An 11,316-nucleotide genomic window follows, 5' to 3' on the forward strand; every position below is an offset into this window, starting at 1 on the left:
CTTCCAGCTGCAAAACACAGGCCAAACTCAGGGTTATTGCTGTCACATACATTTAAGAGGTGACAGTCATGAAAGAAAGGGCACAGAGTCCACCAGAGGTACAGTTCATACATTAGCAATTTCACAACCCATCTGTTAAGTTCTTATCTCTTTAGATTTATTGACAAAATAAAGCTCTAAGAAGACAGAGGCATCTTCTAATCATTCAGAAGGCTGAAATAAAACATTTCCAAATCATGATACGCTGTATTTTTTTGTCATTTTTACAGGATGTTACAAGTCTCAGTTATTCATGGAGTGTTTAAACTATTTAAAGTGAAGCTGGAGACAGCATTGTCTGCTTTTCTCTTACAGAGTTTCAAACTAAAGGACTTATCAGGTCCCAAAAAATTCAGTGTTGAATCTGGTCTCATAACATAAAAAAGAGGAAGTTTTGGTGTTCTTGTCTTTCCAGAGTATTATTGACACTCTGCAAATGGGGAGAAATTTAGAAGCCTGCACCACCTCTAAAGCATTGACAAAATTTCTGACATTTCTGGTTGACATGTATGTTTTTCTTAATTATCTCTTATTTTATTGTAGACCAAACTCTCCAAGCTCAACAGCCAATCATATGTAGGGACTCTCATTGATTGTGATTAAATTCTTTCTGTTTCTCAGTAATGATGGATAAATGCTCCAATTAATTATAGAATTAACTGTTCTCAATACCATTACAGAGCTACATTTTTTTAATCTATATTAGCATGATTTAGCAATTAAGATCAACATAATGAAAAATACTAAGAATTTTAAAAAATTGAGAGGATTTACTTACAAACTTTCAGACACATGAACAAAACACCTCTGGAAGCTGAGGTAGCACAGATGGAAGGCTTCACCATGGTGCTTTCACAGCTTGTCCCCCTCCTCTGGACAGCCATTCTGTTTGGACAAAATCCTTTTGTTATGGCCCCAACCATATCTTAAAATTAAATTTGCTATTTCCACTGCTGGTTTAAATTCCAACTATTTTACTTTACTGAGTAACTCCCTAAATTTGTTTATTGCAACAATCTTTTAATTTGCATGTGGATAAATTCATGTACAATTTCTTAGGTGGGCCACAAGGATGAGAATACAGTCAAGAAATCTGTTTCTAGGAAGCTCTAAATTACATTTGCAATATATTTTAGTAATAACAATCAAGCCTGTCTCATTTCCTTGGGATTAACGATTAGCTGGAAGAGCTGATGGCCTCAAGTAGGAGTCCTTATTTTATTAGAGGTAATTGTATTTTTTTGTTTTGTTTTTAATTAGGCAACAATTACAAAAAATCCTGACTTCTCTGTGTGTAAGAGGAATGAAAGCATCACAGGAGAACAAAACACAATCACTCAGACAGAGAAAACGTCTCTTTAAAGTGTTTGATAACCTTTGGTAGGAATAGCAGGTTAATACTGCAACAAACCAGTATTTTCTGTGGGTTTCATCTGTTCTCTCAAGTGTTTGTGTTTCTCTGCTCCCAGTGGGGTTTTTTGTTGATGTTTTGAAAAATGAAACATGTAGATTTTGAGAAACATTTGTAAATCTATTGTGCACTTCTGGAAAAGGTTTTCCAACATAATCTTTTATGATGAGTTGCTCTGTCTGACTTCAAGTCTGACAGCTAAAATGCATTGCAAATGGGTGAGGAAAAGGAAAACTGGAAAAAGTCAAAGAAAACATAAAAACTCACAAGCCCCTGGGGAGATAAAAGCCTAAACCAAACCGAAGCACAAAAGAAGAGTCAGAGGTTTACAAACCACTTTAACCCCTCTTACCAAAAATATATTAGAACAGTTAAGTCATTGCAAGTACCCAGAAAACATTAGGGAAACGGGTAACAACCAACACAAGTTCATCAAGAACTGTGACACGATTGTGACAAATTTCTTCACTGTCAGTTGTGTCAATGATTTTCCAATATCACAGTGAAAAACTTGTGCTACTTTTTGAGCTTTTCTTGCACTGACACGATTTAAATGAGCTTGTTAGGATGGAGAGTGAAAAACTGCCAGCAAACACTCACTGAGAAGGAAGGCAGGAGGGGCTGAAGTGTCACAAAGTCAGACCTGGCAAGCAGCTCCTGATCCTCAGGTTCCTGTAAGGACAGCTTTTATTAGTGACCAGTGAAGGTCAGAGCCCACACATGTAAAATTTACACCCAACATGAAGCAAAAGGGAACTGCAAACACATTTGAAAATGAAAACAAGTTTTTAGAAAATCAAGATGATCTTGAGTGGTGGAGTTGATCTGAAAAAAGAAAAAATAAAGGAGTTAAAATCAGTAGGAATTAATTTTGTGCTTAGACAGGAACAATCGTCTGCACAACTACAGAGTGGTGAGAAGCACCCAGTTATGGGTGCTCTAAATCAGAAAAAATTGTGGAGCTCAACCAAAAGTATCTGAGAAGTGCAGAAGGTGTGACCAGAGGTTTACACAATCTGCAGTTCACATAGGCATCCACATACAGCTGCCACCCCTGATTTTGGGGAGAGAACAAAAGGGTGATACAGCGATTTCACAGATAAAGCCATGGGCAAAAATGCTTGAGATCAGATGGATTCTGAGGACAAGTTTTTCTGTGCCTGACCACGTTGCTCTTGGGTTCCTTGGCAGTTTTTTGCACTTCCCAAGAGATGTTGTCAAGAACAGGGAAGGGAAGAAGCCTTCTTGGTGTGCCTGACAAGCAGGATCACACATCTTGAGTAAGAAAAACTTAACTCACTAGAGGAAATGGTATGCAAAGTTCAGATCAGTTTGATCTTCATTTTCCAAACAATTTATAAATTAGCTTCATCTTGCAGGTTTTCCACTCTCCTTAAATGTGTTAGTTATAACTCCTAAGTGCTGTGGCTAAAGAGAACCGGTGCCCATGACAATGCTGATTTCAGTTCAAGCACACTCTTGATGACTTTTTCTTTGTTAACTTATTTGTCTTTGCTTTGTGAAATTATCTGCCATTTGCTCATCATGTTCTGCAAATCCTCTGCAGTAATAACTACATGCAGCAGCCCTTCTGTCTAGTCAGTCGAGATTTGACAGCCTCTGTTTGTTAAACGAATCACTTCACTGAGACTTTGGAACACACTTTTCATCTCCCTCCATTCTCATTATCCAGCTAAGGTCCTTATAACATATGGTCCTATTTTCCTAATTGCATCCACAGTTCCACGTCAAAGCAAGCTAATCTTTCAAACCGTCAGGCTAATCAGTACAAAATGCATGGCCACTGTTTGCACACATGCTGGTAACAAGAGGGGAACAGGACCTACACAAATCAGAAAATGCCACCGAGTCCCAGCTGCCTTGTTTATTCCTCCCTCATTTTCTAAGATTATCTGAAATGCATCTTCTTTGGAATCTACATTTTCAGAGTGATTTTCTCAGCAGAGAACCATTAGCACTGGTGGCTGACGTCCTACCCAGCCAGACCTCCATAAAACACAACTTTCACTAGTGATTCCCATGAGACAGATCTTTAGGTGAAGGAATAATACTCTATAAAATGTTCTTATTATCCTCAAGAAAAGAACATATTATTTAGCCACCTTTAAGGCAGCAAGAAATGTAGTTGGTGTGGCAATTACCACTCAGTTGCAGGTTTCTTATTTGGTAAAAATAAAAGGTAACATGTAGCTTGTAATTTACTTATCATGACTTTGACATAATCGCAGCAAGCGTGATCATTCCTCTAAAGCAGGTTGGCTGAGGAGCTGATGCAGAGGAATGTTGGTTTGTATATTTAAGCACACAGCTGTAGACTAAAAGAAACAAAAAACTCCTTTCTTGCAGTTTAAATATATTTTTTGGTATCTGGGCCAGCTGATACATCATAGACAATTCCATCAAAGCTGTAATGAATTCAGTAGACCTGACCTAACTCCTAGTGCATCTTCAGACTGAATTATCTTTACTCATGAATAAATGCAACAGAAACATGAAGTCTGAGACAGTTCTGTTAGGATTTCCATCAACTTTGGTTTCATTCCTGAACATCCCACATTAAACATTTTGCCATTGTGCCCTGGGCCCCTCCACGTGTGTGTGGGGCTGAGCTTTTCAGCACACACAGGAACGAAACCCACCCATTTTCTGTGTTTGGTCTGCAAACCTTTGTGCCTGTGGGAAGCATTTCTCACAGTATTGCTCCACAATAGCACAGGAGAAACAGAGCATCCTCTCAGTGAGCAGCATAAGAGGTGTAAATCCTCATTAAATTAAACTATGGGTGCCAAGGGACAACTGGTTTATATGATCAGAATCTGGACTATCTTTAGGTATAAGCAAATGTTTCAAATATAATTAGTACAAATCATCATAAGTCTACCTTGAAAATTAGTTCCTGTAAGAGCAATTTAGGTGTCACTCCCCATTCCTGCACCGTGGACAGTCCTGTAACTTGCTCCTGGTTACACAGATCCTGGTTTTCCAACTCGAGGTCTGTTCCTAATCCATGATAACAAGCAGTGACTGAAGGAAAAGACTGTATTTTCTCACATAAATACAGAATTCAAGGGTCCTGCTCTGTTTCATTTGCGCCTTGTGTGTCTCGGATTTATCTGAAACGGGAATTGTGGAACTGTCTCCCGTAAAAGACACCTAAGTACTGCTCCATGGAAATGCATGTATTCACACTGGGGCCCTATTTAGTGCCTTGGTTTGATCTCCAGTCTAAAGATACCTCTGAAGTAACATCAAAGCACGATTTTAGAGCAGTTTTTCTTACATGTATTACACAGAGTTGACTTGATACAATTCAACTGATACAACTCAGACTAGAAACCAGGTGGGGAGGGATTAAATGTGAGACACATGGCAGTGCTAGGAGAGGCACGTGGGAGAGGAAAAGGCTCTGGGTGTGTGTATATATAGACACAGCCTCAGAGAAGGGAGAGATTAAATAGGCTGGTGTGCAATCTGTTTGGGAAAGAGAGGGCTCAGGTGGAATGTCACAGAGGAAAGTTATGAACAACACAGAAAAAGTTAATTGGGAGCAATTATCTGCTACTTCTCAACACTGAAGGGTATGGGATGGTGCACTAAATTAATTTATGTAATTTAAGAAGAGGCAAAGGGCAGTGGTTTTTTTTTTCATGTATTCACGAATAAACTGTGGAACTGGTAATTATAGGGTGCTACAATCATAAAGAGGATCGAAAGCAATTAAACTACTAGAGGGAGGAAACTCTTCAGGGGCCAGTCTGCACTGATGTGGATGCTGTGTGGGTGAGAGCAGGGGAGCCAGGCTGCAGGTGTGCTCTCCTTCCTCAGGCATTTGCCGACAGCCACTGCCAGAGATGAAACCCTGGATGGGATGGCTCCACAGCCTAGACCATCACAGCCAGTTTTCTGGTTTAAATTCTGAGGTTTCCCTGTACAAAGAGGCCTCTCAGCAGGTAGTTTCAACCCTAGCCACTCCAGAGACTTTGGTAGGAGAAGGCAGTCACATCCCACAGCAAAAAAAACCCCAGGGTACAGTGCTGGGCAGGCAGCAATGCCTGGCAGCAATTAATACAGGTCACATAAATATAAAATCATTTGCTTCTAAACACATGACTAAAGTTCACCTAATATCCAAAAGAAAACAAAATGTAATTAACTAAATGACGTACTCCTCTTTATTTTTTGAGGTTTTCTGAAGAAGAGGGGGGAAAGGATGCTTAGGAGCTTGAATTCTCCGTTCCAGATAATTAAGTTCTACATTTGAGGCTTATTAAAATACATTGCCCAAGAGACCAGACAGAATGTGAGATGGCTGGGTACAAAACTTTCAGAGATAAAGAGAACAAAGCTGCAAGGCCTAAATGACCTTTTATTATTCCTGAATACCTTATGATGTTGGGAAATGAAGGCTGTGAAACAGATGGAGCTGTTAACGAGTTTAGGCAGCAACAAGGCATCGGCTCAAAAAGGCTGTAGCAAAAAAGCTGGAATTTCATCTTAAATTCCGTGGGTCAGTTAAGTTCAGTCAAATGTAGAAGGGAGAAAGATAGCAAAGACTCATAACTTTTTTTTATTTTCAAAAGACAGAAGATATAAAGGCTTCTCTCCAAATGAGCTGCCACTTTTTCTCAGCCAGATGATAGCCAGCTGCCTCTGGTGGGCAGAACAGGCTGTGGATATCTCAGGAGAAGGGACCTGAAGATGCTCTATACCAGAGCTACCTGCTGTAGTTTATGCCTAAAAAAGTGAATTGAATCATTCAGCAGAAATCATTTAGCAGAATTCAATAAAATTCAACAGAAAACTATGGATATTGCACATGCAGACAACTGTTGCTTGAGAAAACTAGAAGTGCAGAGTTTTGTTTAAAAACTAAGGGCCCAAATAGAGTTGAGATGAGGTCATTTAGGGTGCTAGGACAGCCTGGGTCAATGCTTCTTGCACATGTCTCAGCTGTTGAACTTGATCTGTCTCACCAAACTGCACCTGACAGAAAGGTTAGATAAGCTTTGTGTTACATTTTGTACCCACCACACACAATATAGAAATGTTAATAATTTATTACCATTTGTCATTAATATTGCAAAGTCAAGCATTCATAAGCTGGGTTGTCTGGGAAACCTTCTCTTTTGCTCTCTTGTGCTCTGTATTGATGAGATCTGTAATTACAGCAAGACTTGCCATTATTTCTGCAGGACCCTGGGCTCGTTTGGTGCACGGATCAACCACGGCTCCTTTAATGAGCACAGCTCGTCAATATTTTATTTCAGCCCCACTGTTGATTGTGTGGTTGCATCACATTTACCAGCACTGTTTAAACATGTGCTGAGGACTGACCCACTCCCCACTAACTTTCAAATCACATTCATTATTCCCTTGGTTTTGTGCAGAGCAGCTCTTTGATCCCCACTCCGACACCACAAGGACAGGGCAGGAACCTGTTAATTTCATTGTGGGAAACAGAAGTACCAACAGATGAAGGTCAAAACTGTTTGCTTATTTTGAATTTGCAGCCTGAGGACTCTGGGAGGTGACTTTTTGAGTGTGTTCAGGATTATGTGACATGAGGTACATGCAGTGCACCCCTCCTATTGCCATTAGCTGCGTCTACAAGCACTCGGAATTCCTACACATCACACCATGAGCAAATGATAAAAATATCAGAACCTGAAAATGCTGCAAGACTTGCCACATTAGGTTGAATTAAACAGTCTTGTTCAAATTATGGCGTGGCTCTTTCTTGTAGATATTTTACATTATTTGGACTTGGCTTCTCTTGCTCCCACACAGTCCCATGAGTTGATGTCCTGATGCTGCTTTCATGGAACAGCAAACCTTTCAATGGTTTTAACACAGCCAGGCTTGGCCTGAAATGAACAATATCTAATGCTCTGTTCAATTTGGTCAATAATGCCTCCTCACAATACTGGAAACAAGGATGAACTGACCCAAGCAGTGACCTGTGTCCTCCTCTCATTCCCCTGCCTTCCACCACGCAGCTGAACAAATTAATACAACTACAAGGCAACCAGGTTCAGGACGAACAGCAAATGGTGTGTTCTCTTCCAAACCCCCAAATAATCTACATTTGTTTTGGAACACTACCATGAATCACTTTAATCTTTCCTTTCTTGAGATATTTTTTTTTAAATTTTTTTTTATGAATTCCATCATGAGTTCCAAGCTGAACATGTCTATTCTGGGTGCATTTGAAAACTCCTTGGATGAGGATTTTAGTCATTTGCTTTTTGGTGAGTAATTGTGCTCATTTTCAGCCAGAAGGCAGTTAACCTTTTGAGACAGTCAATTGCCCTCTCTGTGTACCTACCGCTGCTCTTGCGGGTGGTGGAAGGCTAAAACTTAATAACCTAGAAAAGATGAAGCATTAACTCCGCTCTGACAAAAACTCATTCTAAGTTTTAAGGCCAGAAATTTTCAAGGGAACCTGAGAGATTTGGTTCTCAGAGAACTATTGTAGAGTTGGAAACCTAACTTAGTACTTACTAAATCACAGTCTGTACGACTCAGGCGGCATCTATGACACTTTCTAATATTTGATTGTGATAACTATTTAAAGACTAATATTTAAAGACTAATAATTTAAAGACTATTACTGAAAGATAATGTAAAATATAGGGAATGCCTGGATGAATATATCCTTTTTATCAATTAGAAAATCTTGCTTTGCTTCAGAGAAAGAACCTTATGCACTTAAATTAATTGATGGCAATCTTTAACAAACACACCAGGAGACTGTGATTACCTATAAGCACATTAAAATTTGCATATCTTTGTAAAAAAATCCATTTAAAAAGTGTTACATTTGCATTATATATTCAAAACAAATATTGCAACATGATACTCTTGGAATACCACATGTGATAGCAGCCAAGTTATGAAAGATTGGGCAAATGTGAAGTTGCAGGGTGAAGGGAGTCTCTGATTCCCACACTTCATTATTTCCCTGTGCACTATGAAAAATCAGAACCCATCTATGCTATACAAAGCAGGTGTTCTTTCACAGCTCCTCATTTAGCCTGGTCTTATCTCAGTGCCTTCTCACCCCCCACAGCTTTGCCACCAGGTGCTTTTCCTGCTCCAGCAGCAGGGGAACAGCAAACCCCCAAACTGGCACATCCACAGCTCCTTGCTTATCCCTGTTTGTAGGAAAAGGTCTCATTTCTAGAAGCCTTTGTGTGGGCTTGAATAACTTAAATACAAATTAGTTCTTTCTTGAAGTGCTCTAAATCCTTAATTCCTTAAATGCTAAGAACATTTGCTACTGAGAAATGTTTTATAGAAATTTTTTTTTAACTGCAAATCCGTCTGTCTGCTTAAAGGTGAAAAGTTGCATGCATTTCTTAACAGACCCCAAATGATCTGCTCTTCTGAGGTGCCTATTTTCAGGTGTTTTGTTGCAATCAAAATTGCAAAACTTTTTAAAATGAAAACTCAGAAAATTATATTTGTGTGTCTTTTTGATCTTCCTTCTGCTGACTACAAAGTCCAAATTCTTTAGGCAGTCATTATCTGGCAATTTTTAAGCAATTTCCTTGCCAAAACTAGAAAGAAATATTCCTACAAAGATACTTAAAAAGAGACAATACCTGCTTTGGTGATCACTCCATGCAAAGCCTTTGTGAGATCTGAATTTGAGCAGACATGCTTGGAGCTGGAAGTCTGTCTTTGTTGAAATAAGAATGAGCTGACCTGAAACAGCATTTTGACTCCTTTTTAACCACTGAGAAACTTAAAGGTGTAGCTCAAGGAATGTCCTGCATGAAAGAATAAAATGGAAACTTTTACAATGCTCAGTAATTTCTGCCCATACGAAGGACACACAGCCATTGAGCTCAGGAAAAATTATAACCCAACCTGCACATGTTGTAGCATATTAACGAGGGATGACCTGATCCTGCTGGCATGGCAATTCCATGGAAACACTGTGCAAATGAAAAAAGTTAAAGGAATGAGGATTTTTATCAGCCAGTGCCTGGCAGAGGTAGTGTCTCATGCTGTGTGATACGTGGTGGTGCCAGGTGAGCACAAACACTTCTTCCAAGAACCCTTGTGTTCATTATTTTCATTGATCTGACAAGATTTGATTGAAAATTCAGTTTTGGCCAGTTCTAAAAGTGTTTATTTAAATTGTTTTAGTATATCAAGCGTAGTTCCTAAGTTTTGTCATGTAGTTGTTCTGCACATTTATAATCAAACCCAGTTTTCCATGGAACATCAGGATAAGATGCTCTAGCACACATTTTGGCCTTATGTCCCTAAGGACACATCCCTGGTGCAGATCCACCAGGGACCTGCTCTGCTTTCACTGCCTGGGCATGAAATTCTTCTTGTTGACTCCATGTTCCATGTGCTATTTGGTACATCATCATTTGCAAACCAATGAAAACATGTATTATTTCTTTATAAGCACTTTCTGATTTCTTAGATACTAAGCCAGGCTGTGGCTTTCTATACTGCTCATTTGTTAGGGCTGTTGTCACATTTTTTATTATTACCTGTTGGATTTTTACAACTATTCCTCCTGACCCAATGCCTGGAAATTTTTTTAAAAATAAACCATGAGATACGCTGGTTTCTCCTAAGAAGCTTCAAGTATTCCTCCAAATTCCCAGCAAATCAGGCAACAATTATTAAACAGTTTTCACAAATCATAAACTATTCCAGAAAACCTCCCTTCCTTAATTCATCCATGATTTAAGAGAAGCAATTATCACTGCCAAAGCTTATTTTAGGGCTGCAGCTGTAACTGACTGAGAGCACTGTGATTTCATTAATAATCAATAAAAGAGGCAATAGAAGCCTTCCCTTTAAGCACCCTATTCATCGTAAAGGAATCTTCTAGTTTGAAGCAAAAATGCAATGCAGATGGATGATGACAACATCACTGGAAATATCTTAAGGCATTTATGTATTTTTCTGTATCCAAAACCCATTGCAGAAGTCAGGCACATTTTGCACTCACTTTTGAGCACTGTGAACACCATGAATTTAATAATGAGAGAAGTTCCGAGTCAGTGCTAGCGTAGTGCTAAATGCAACCTGTGTTTCTCATAGTTTTTTTTCCTAAGTGACAATTCTTGACAAGCCTAGACAGGCTTTTTCTCCCACTTGTTCACTGAATTCCTCCCATTTTGCCACAGAAAATTTCCAGCAGCCTCCACAGTGCAGCAGTGCAGCCAAAACCAAACATAAAATGGTGTTACAAACCCTCAATGGGGAGTGGTGGGGAAGTATTTTTTTTTTTTTTCCTACAAAACTGGTATTTTTAACTTGAAAGTCTTGTTTTTATGTATCCAAGTTAAAAAAATCATAGTCCCTGATGGCATCAGGGAATGGTTTGCAGATGGATAGATGTTTACATTTTCCTGCTAATATTATGATAGCAGCATTGTAATAACTGGAATATGAGAGATGAGGTTTTCAGGAAAGGGGGAAATACCTTTTGGTAAAACATAGCTGGAAGAATGATGAATCTCCATCTGTGGTAAAAGTTTTGTATCTGAACCATCTATGGGGATTTGGTGGTTTTTCCCCTTCTTCTGAGAGCAATTCTTTTCCTACAACCACTTATAATTCATTTACACCACCTATGTCAGGGAGTTCTCCAGCCCTCTCTGACATTGCCAAAGACAGTGAAAATATTACTCAAAAGAGATGCTCAGAGATTCTTCACAGCCTTTGGGATGAAAATTGTCCAAAAAACATGGGGAGAAAAACAGGACTGCAGCTCTCTGTCCTGGCTTACCTACCTCTGGAAGTGGGTGACACAAAAAGAGGAATAGAGAGTTATAAATTATTCTGTGTTGGAAGAGACCCACAAGGATCCC

The 11,316-nt window shown here is 39.2% G+C and overlaps 1 long non-coding RNA gene across 1 annotated transcript; it reads right to left on the reverse strand.

The window, feature by feature from the left end:
* Positions 1 to 800: 800 nt before the first annotated feature.
* Positions 801 to 9,286, reverse strand: LOC107207191. Its single transcript, XR_001522648.2, has 3 exons — positions 9,076 to 9,286; positions 2,051 to 2,122; positions 801 to 924 (listed from the first exon to the last, which is right to left on the reverse strand). It is a non-coding gene; the product is annotated as an uncharacterized LOC107207191 (long non-coding RNA).
* Positions 9,287 to 11,316: the final 2,030 nt, after the last annotated feature.

This window comes from Parus major, chromosome 7 (genome assembly GCF_001522545.3).
Source record: "Parus major isolate Abel chromosome 7, Parus_major1.1, whole genome shotgun sequence".
Lineage (NCBI taxonomy): Eukaryota > Metazoa > Chordata > Aves > Passeriformes > Paridae > Parus > Parus major.